The sequence below is a fragment of the Silene latifolia genome, chromosome 3, assembly GCF_048544455.1.
Source record: "Silene latifolia isolate original U9 population chromosome 3, ASM4854445v1, whole genome shotgun sequence".
Lineage (NCBI taxonomy): Eukaryota > Viridiplantae > Streptophyta > Magnoliopsida > Caryophyllales > Caryophyllaceae > Silene > Silene latifolia.
Window position 1 is genome coordinate 88865793 of NC_133528.1, and position 8340 is coordinate 88874132.

The 8340-nt window shown below is 35.2% G+C and overlaps 1 long non-coding RNA gene across 1 annotated transcript; it reads right to left on the bottom strand.

Annotated features, from left to right (window-relative positions):
* Positions 1 to 803: 803 nt before the first annotated feature.
* On the bottom strand, positions 804 to 1921 carry LOC141646169 (uncharacterized). Its single transcript, XR_012545399.1, has 2 exons — positions 1577 to 1921; positions 804 to 1346 (listed from the first exon to the last, which is right to left on the bottom strand). It is a non-coding gene; the product is annotated as an uncharacterized LOC141646169 (long non-coding RNA).
* Between the last annotated feature and the right edge of the window lie 6419 nt (positions 1922 to 8340).

The window sequence follows — 8340 nt, forward strand, 5'->3', positions numbered from 1 at the left end:
TTTGGGTAAATTTCGGATGTGCTATTGTCGACACATTTTTGGATTCAGATTATTTTGGGTTGGGTTATTTCGGATGGGTATCACTTTTGATCGAGTAATTTCCGGGCGAGTCATTAAAAACCCTTTGAGTAATAGTCCCTCCATCTCGGACATTTATTTACCTATCATATGAATGGGCGTTTCATTATTGAGAATTTTACTCAATTAGAATTGGTCTTTATTTTACATCCGTAGATATTGTGTATATTCAATTAATTCAAGATATCGAATCCGTAGACATTGTGTATATTCAGCTAATTCAAGATATCGAATTCATAGTCTCTTGGAAACAAGGAACAGTAGGCACACAATGTTTCAGATGTGGGCTTAGTTGATCTAGTTGATCGTAGCTGGGCCTCAACACATTCAGAAGACGCCTCTTTTGATGACGGGTAAACATGTACATGATGTCCAAGTTTTCATCTCTGAACTGACGCCAATTGTTGTTCTGGCTAAACTGATTTGCTGCCAGTCTTAAAATCAACGGAAATTTTTCGCACCTGCGAACAATTTCTTTTCCAATCTGCTCTTATTCTTGTTCTTCACTCCCAGAAAATACTTCATTTTAAACCAAACACATGAAGATTTTCAGATAATAATGAGCCCGAGCGTCGACACTTGAATGTTCATGATTTTCAGGACAAACCGCTCTTTGTATGATTTTCCACTTTTTTTCGGATTTTCTCGGTGTATAACTCGTAAAATTCAATGAAACATACAGCACAGAAATAACATGATGTTCTTGGATAATCAACAAACAAACAAAACTAATCCAACCCATTCTTCTTATTATTACTCGTATATACATATGATGATAATGACCAAAAATTCAACAAAAGGAATAAAAGTACAAGAGTTACTGAAGTCCTAACGCCTGAATTCTTCGAATATATGACAAAGAAAGAGCATTTCTTTGCTTCCATTCTTCTACCCCTTCTTTACGGCTTTCTACAAGGCGCAAACTATTTCCGTCAAAATGCTGGCAATCTGTCTCATACTTGGTCTTAACAAAGGGTCAGAATGTGAACAAGCCAGTCCCAGCATTACCAGTCTAACAAACTGTTTTAAGTCATACTGCCCATCCATGTTCGGGTCAGCTAGTTCTTCTATACACCTCAATGTACCCTCAAATTCGCAAACCCTTTTGACTAACATCACCTCAATGAGTATCACTTTTGATCGAGTAATCCCTGAATGTTATCAATAACATCATACAGTAACTGTTATAATCGGTTGGAGGGATAATTGCCGAACTTCCGATGATACCATCTCTGTGTTTCTGCTGCTGCAAACGCGAGATTAGTAACCTGACACAGTCATCCCACAAAATTAGCACGAGAGTAAAGTCCACAATATCTGAGACGAAGTTATTGATTTGCTGTGCATATTGTAAAAGATCTCGTGTGAGACTGACACATGTCATTAACTATATAGTGAATGGGTTAGTCTCACATAGAAAATCGTCTCATATAAGACTAAGTTTTTGAGATTCACGAATGTAACAAGATATCAAAGAAGCGGTACAAAAGAGTCATACCACAATTTACAGACTGAAGCTAAAACCAAAACTACAGTAGCCTATCCTCCAATTCGCTAAAGGAATGAGGATGCTACAAACTGGGAGATTACACCAGCTAGAATAACACCATTCTCAACCATGAAATGTCGATATGGACTGCCAAGTGATGTGTTAAGCCTTCTCGAGGTAAGAAATCGAAATGCAAAAAGCCGATTATAGATTCTGTGCCAGACATTGATCTATATTTTTCCCGTTCTGAAATGGCTCATGAAGTTAGTGAAGACTTTGGTGAAGTGTGTGTGTTATACCACTTGAATTGGAAGATGTTCATGCTTGGCATCGTGATGCATTTGCTTCTGAACGGCTTTGATCATAGCAAAGACAACTCGGCGGCATTGGTCGCTTCGGTTAGCTGCAACCCACCGCCCTATTCACTCTCTCGTCAACCTTGGCCACATCATAAGCTTTCTCAGCTGCCCGTCTTGCTTCCTGGATCACATATAGCAACCATCTATTGAGTCAATCTAAAGCATTACTCTTTAGCAACTACAAATCGACCAAAAAAACTGTTTCTTTAAGACAAACCCATACCATTTATAGTCCTATTTGACTTTGATAGTCAGCCAACCTCAACTTATTGATTTATCCGCATATATGTATAAATACTATGTTTAAATATTAGTTTATAAAAGCTGCATCTGTGATAAAATATCTACATCATTGAAAAGAAGCGTTAAAAAGCCAATGCAAATGGGGCGGAGGGACTGACTCTCCATGGAGCACTTTCTTTACCCACAACTCCCACTCGAGGCAGTCGTACAGTCACATCCAGACCTCCGCTAGCAACAAGAAGACCACCATATATAACCTTCACCATTAATGGATCAATAGTCAATTAATTAGCACCAAGGTGTCTGTAGGTCAATTTGGTATTACTACGGGATAAATGTGTATCCCGTACTAATACCAAATGTATCCGGGCTAGTATTTTGTGTATCTACCGCTCCACTATGATCCACCGAGCCCACCACCGTCCACTATCACTGTTGGTGTCATCACCACCACCACTTCTGCCGTCAAGACCACTACTACCACCAATTACACTGCCATATTACCACCACCGCACTCCACACAACTGCAACTAGTCCAACACCAATACCATCACCACTAACACTCCCACGATGACCCTCATCACCACCGAACCTGACACTCCTCTTCGACAACCAATACGCAACCACCGCCTCTGTACCCAGACAATAACAACTGCTTTTCCGACAACAATCCATGAGATCTGAAAGTAGTATCGGATATAACACTAGATATCCGAAACTCGCGGCGTTTATAGTGTGATTCAGTGACTTTCGAGGTTTCCGACGACTTGACGGCGGCTGAGATCAGGGATAACAGGTGGCGCATAGGAATGAGAAAGGTAAGAATGCGAGATGTGGTTATTACGATTTTGATGGGTAGGAAAAGAAAATTCAGTGCTCGAGAAAAGATAGGTTGGTGTGGTTCACCGGCGACGAGGATTGGGCGGAAGATACGGTGGTCGGAGCTCCGGCAGATTCCTCTGACTGGTTGACCTGATGGTGGAAGGTACGTGGATTTGGAAAGTGAGATACAGGGGTTGGTTTAATCAAGGAGACATAAGTTACTAACTCAAATCGCGGCTCTTATGTTGAGTTCGTAAGTTCGCACCGAACTTTAGGTTCGCACAGGATCCTATTTATATATATATATATATATATATATATATATATATATATATATATATATATATATATATATATATATATATATATATATATATAATTAGGATCAAATGAGTCCACCTCCCTTAGGTGAGTCCATGAGTCCTAATCTTAGCCATTAGATTATAACAAAATCAATGGCTAAGATTAATTCTGAAAATAAAAGGTCCCTATAAAAGCCCAAAAAACCCTAATTTCATTCATTCACCTGCCTCACTCACTCACTCCCACTTCTCTCTCTAAATTTCTAAATCCCTTCTCTCTTCTTCCTCCTTCCACCCCGACACCACTACTACCGCCACCCAACCCGCCGCCGCCACCACGCTATGCCCAGAAAACGCCCACCACACAACCACCCCTGCCACCACGCCTCAGCACCACCATACTGATGCATCTCCGCGGCCTCCCTCGGCCTCCACCACGCAGCTCTGCCTCTCCTGTCTCTTTTTTTTTTTATATTTTTTTTTCTTTTTTTCAGATCTGGTGGTTGCTGTTGGTGTCGTTTTCTGTCTTTTTTTTTTCCATCAATGATGGCGTGTGGTGGTTTCAGGGCGTCATTTGTGGGGTTCGTGGTGGTGGGGATGTCGTGCTCTTCCTCTTTTTTTTTTCTTTCTTTTTTCTTTTTTTTTCCAGTTTGGTGGTTGCTGTTGGTGTCGTTTTCTGTCTTTTTTTTTTTTTTTCATTTCAGATGTGAATTTTTAGGGGGTGGTTGTTATTGTGTGTAGTGGTGGTGGTTGTTGTCGTCTCCCTCTCCTCAGCCACCCCTCCTTCCCCTTTCTCCTTTTTTTTAGATCTGGTGGTTGCGTGGTATTGGTTTCGTGTTGGTGTCGTTGTTGTCGGCCTTGTCGTTTCTCTCCTTTTTTTTTCCATTCAGATCTGGTGGCCGTGTGGTGGTGATTGCAGGGGTCGCGGTGGGCGTTAATGGTGTTTCGTGAAGTTAGTTGTGTGTCAGATGGGCGACAAAGGAGGTGGTGGTTGTTAATAATTGGCGGCGGCGGTGGTTATCGTGTGGTGGATCAATTAAAGTTACCCCTATCGTCTATTAAAGTGACATCTTCAAGGACTTAAAGTTTCGCCTTGAATTGTTGAAATTACAAAAAAATTATACAGTATATATTAAAGTTACACTCGCGTAGCATTAAAGTTTCACACTTAGACCATTAAATTAAAGTTACAATCGTGGATTAGATAAATTACATAAATTTTAGTAACGATTACATTATTATATGAATACAAATTTTATATTGGAAATGGCCTGTAAAAACATAAAGTTTCACTCCTTATCATTAAAGTTTCACTCGTTTAACATTAAAGTTTCATTCATAAACCAGTGAAATTTAAAGTTTGATATTGAAAATGGACAAAAAAAAACTAAAGTTTCACTTAGATACCATTAAAATTTCACCAGTTTAACATTAAAATTTCATTCATAAATCAGTGAAATAAAAATAATATAAGTTACAATTAAATTATTACATAATTCAAATTTTTATATTAAAAATGGCCTAAAAAAATCAAAATTACACAAAAACCAGTTAAATAAAAAAAATATTAGTTATAATTATATAATTTCATAAATTCAATTTTTATATTAAAAATGGCCTAAAAAAATTAAAGTTACACTTTTAAGCATTAAAGTTTCACTCGTAAAACATTAAAATTATATTTAAAAATACATAAATTTTTATTTTTATTTTTATTTAAAAAATAACTTTAAAAATTAAAGTTACAATTATAAAGAAATAAAGTTTCATTCACAAGTTAAAGTTTCACTGATAGAACATTAAAGTTTCATTTAAAAAATTGTTTAGAAGTTTCAAATCTCAACCATCAATCTTAGAAGATCAATGACTTAGATTAGGACTTAGGGACTCAAATATTTAGGTGGACTCATTTGAACTTGACTCTATATATATATATATATATATATATATATATATATATATATATAGAATTAGGATCACATGAGTCCACCCTATCTTTTTGAGTCCGTGAGTCCATGATATAATATCACACGTTATATTAAATAATATCACAGCTTACAGTTTCATACGTTATACTAAACAATATCACAGCTGGTAAAAAAAACTTTTTGAAAAAAAAAATTGAAAAAAAAAATCGTTGTATTGTTTTGTAATACAATATCACACGTTATGCTAAACAATATCACACGTTATACTAAACAATATCACAGCTTTCACGAAAAAAAAAAATTGTTAAAAAAAATTTCGTGATATTGTTTTGTAATACAATATCACAAGTTATGCTAAATAATATCACACTTTATACTAAACAATATCACAGCTTACACGAAAAAAAAATTGTTAAAAAAAATATTTCGAAAAAAAAAATCCCGAAAAAACAATTTTGAAAAAAAAATTTCGAAAAAAAAAATTTCGAAAAAAAAAATGATCTGCAAAAAAAAAAAAAAAATCGAAGGACTGTGACAAAGGACGATACATTGCAAATACAGTCTCTCATCTCTCCCAATTGATTTTATTGCGTTCTTTTAACCGATTTTATAATATACTCCGTAGTTACTAAAACATTAACTTTTTAGAGTGATTTTGTGGAGTACAAGAACGATGGTGTCAGTTATGTTCTTACATTGGGGCTTTTGGGAGCAAGGAAGGTCCTTCATCAAGCTTTTGACTAACTTTTTAGAAACATATTTCATTTCCGAAAGAAACTCTTTAAAGCGATGATTACTACTCGACAATTTCAAAAACAAAATTAATGGTGAAGATAGCTTACTTAATTGCTCTTTGCGGGCACGAATAGCTAGCAACAAAATTCTGTTATGTTAATGAAAAAAGAGATTAATGCAGATATACTATAGGACAAAACTTGGTGTAATGAAGTACAATTTTTTTTTTTCAAATTATAATCTTACACATTTGATTGCCGACAACTAGCGGGAGATGAGCCAGTGAAATTGTTATACGATACATCACTGGAACAGGCAAGAAAGTAGCATTATAAAATTTCGTGATATTGTTTTGTATAGTGCGTGATATTGTTTTATGGACTCATGGACTCAAATATTTAGGTGGACTCACGAATCCACCTCTCTCTCTCTCTCTGTATATATATATATATATATATATATATATATATATATATATATATATATATATATATATATATATAGAGAGAGAGAGAGAGAGAGAGAGAGAGAGGCAAGATCCGGTGAGTCCACCTACATTTTTGAGTCCCATGAGTCCACTTATATATCACACGCTGTACACAAGAATATCACGAAAATAGTTACCATCTCTTACGTGGGTGGCCACTTCTTTCGTTATGTTGTCTTTGCTCGGCTCTTTGACCGACTTTTAACAATACACAATATGAACCTTGCTCTCGTCTTTGTTTTTATCAAGTTTTTCAAGGAAGTTACGGATGGTATCGACAATTCTAAGTGTAGCGAGACCAAATTCCAGCCTGTAGCTTCTTTTCGCTATAAATTTAAAACCAAGTTCTTTAATATGAGCGGTGTCCCATTTGCTCCGTCATCGACTGTTCCATTGTAAGTCTCTCCTGTTACCTTGCATCCGCTAATACATTCATGCATTTATTGTGATCCGAGTCTGCCTTGGTTTCTAGTTGTTGTTTTTATTATATCTTTGGTACTTGTGTGATTCCGCCCATATGAGATGGTGAATCCCGATGGTGTTGTTAATGTTATGTTCTTATTATACTTGTCTATGTTCATCGGTTGAGATCTCGGCACTTTCTTTAAATTACACCATGACTAATGCTTATCTACATTGTTAATAATAAATATTCCAATGCTTATCGACATAGGTTTACACAATTATCAATATGGGATAAAGATTCATGGTATATATATGCTTGCATCACTGTTAATAGTCCTTGGTGGTTGAAAATGTAGCTTGGATTAACTCTCCCCCAAAGAAAAAGCAGGAAAGTTTTGCAATGAAAAGTGAGCGAGAGAAGTCTCAAGTGGGGCAGACGAGTTCAGGCCCTGAACTGGAGAAAGCTGTGAATGAACAACCATTATTGATCCGAGTTCTTTTACTCGATTTCATCGATCAATAATGGCGAATTACAATGGTGGACAAGATGACTTACAATGAAGATGGTGAAAGGCGGAGTTAGGTTCAGTGGTGTGATATTTTATAGTATAACCTGTGATATTGTTTAGTACAATCAGTGATATTGTTTATCGTAAGGTGTGATATTGTTTTGTATAACTTGTGATACACTTTTACTGGACTCACACACTAGATACAATATCACAGGTTATACTAAAAAATATCACATCTTTGATTTTTTTTTTCAAAAAAAAAAAAAAAAAAAAAAATTTTTTTTTACTCATAAAAAAAATCGTGATATTTTTGTGTAGAGTGTGTGATACATAAGTGGACTCACGAGACTCAAAAAGATAGGGTGGACTCATGTGATCTTAATTCTATATATATATATATATATATATATATATATATATATATATATATATAAGATAAGCTCTTATGGCCTATGGATTTTTTAGGAGAATGTTTTTGTAGCATTTTATTATGAGTATGTTGGCAGTTCCTAGAGATAATATGGTAGCTGAACCTTGAGCTCTTTGCTATACTTGGATTTCTTCAACTGTTGTCCGCTTAATTGTTTGACTTATATTAAGTGAGTTGGTCTCATTGTAACGAAATCATACATAACTCATTTTTATATTCTCATTCTCATTAAATTGAATCAATCAATATTAATCGCTTTTAAGACTTATTAATTATGGAGATCATGCATACTTATTATTGTTACATTTGTTAGTTAGTCTTATCGGTGTTTGATTGTTAGATTAAAGTATAATATAATTAGATAATTGAATCAAGAAAATCAAGGTCACTTGTATCAATTTAACTGTTAGAGCACAACAAATGTAACATATAAGACAATTGTAACATAAAAGAGCTTTTTAAGACAATACTTCAGAGAGTCAAAAAATTTTGGGTTGATATTTAAGTTCAAAGGATGACTCATATATATAATAATAGGATCATCACACCT